Here is a 316-nt window from a genome sequence, read left to right on the forward strand (position 1 = left end):
TACAACAGCAACAATCCTACAACTCACTTGGCACGTCGGTGTAGACGCCGTATCTGCCTGGCAGCGCGCACCCGGTGCCCCAGCTGACCACGCCGGCCAAGTAGTGGCGTCCATCTCCCTCCTGCACCGTCAGAGGGCCTCCGCTGTCGCCCTGTCAATGCCAGTAATTTTTAGAGCGAGAGAAGTAGCATTCTACTGACAAAGAGATGCTAATGTGAGTTAGACGCTAATCATGAAACATTTTGGAGCTGCGCTCGACACCGAGCCTCCAGTCACTGAGGAAAAGATGGGATTTGTACAATCTGCGGGAGACGCA

The sequence above is a fragment of the Penaeus monodon genome, chromosome 28 (assembly GCF_015228065.2).
Source record: "Penaeus monodon isolate SGIC_2016 chromosome 28, NSTDA_Pmon_1, whole genome shotgun sequence".
NCBI classification, from domain to species: Eukaryota; Metazoa; Arthropoda; class Malacostraca; order Decapoda; family Penaeidae; genus Penaeus; species Penaeus monodon.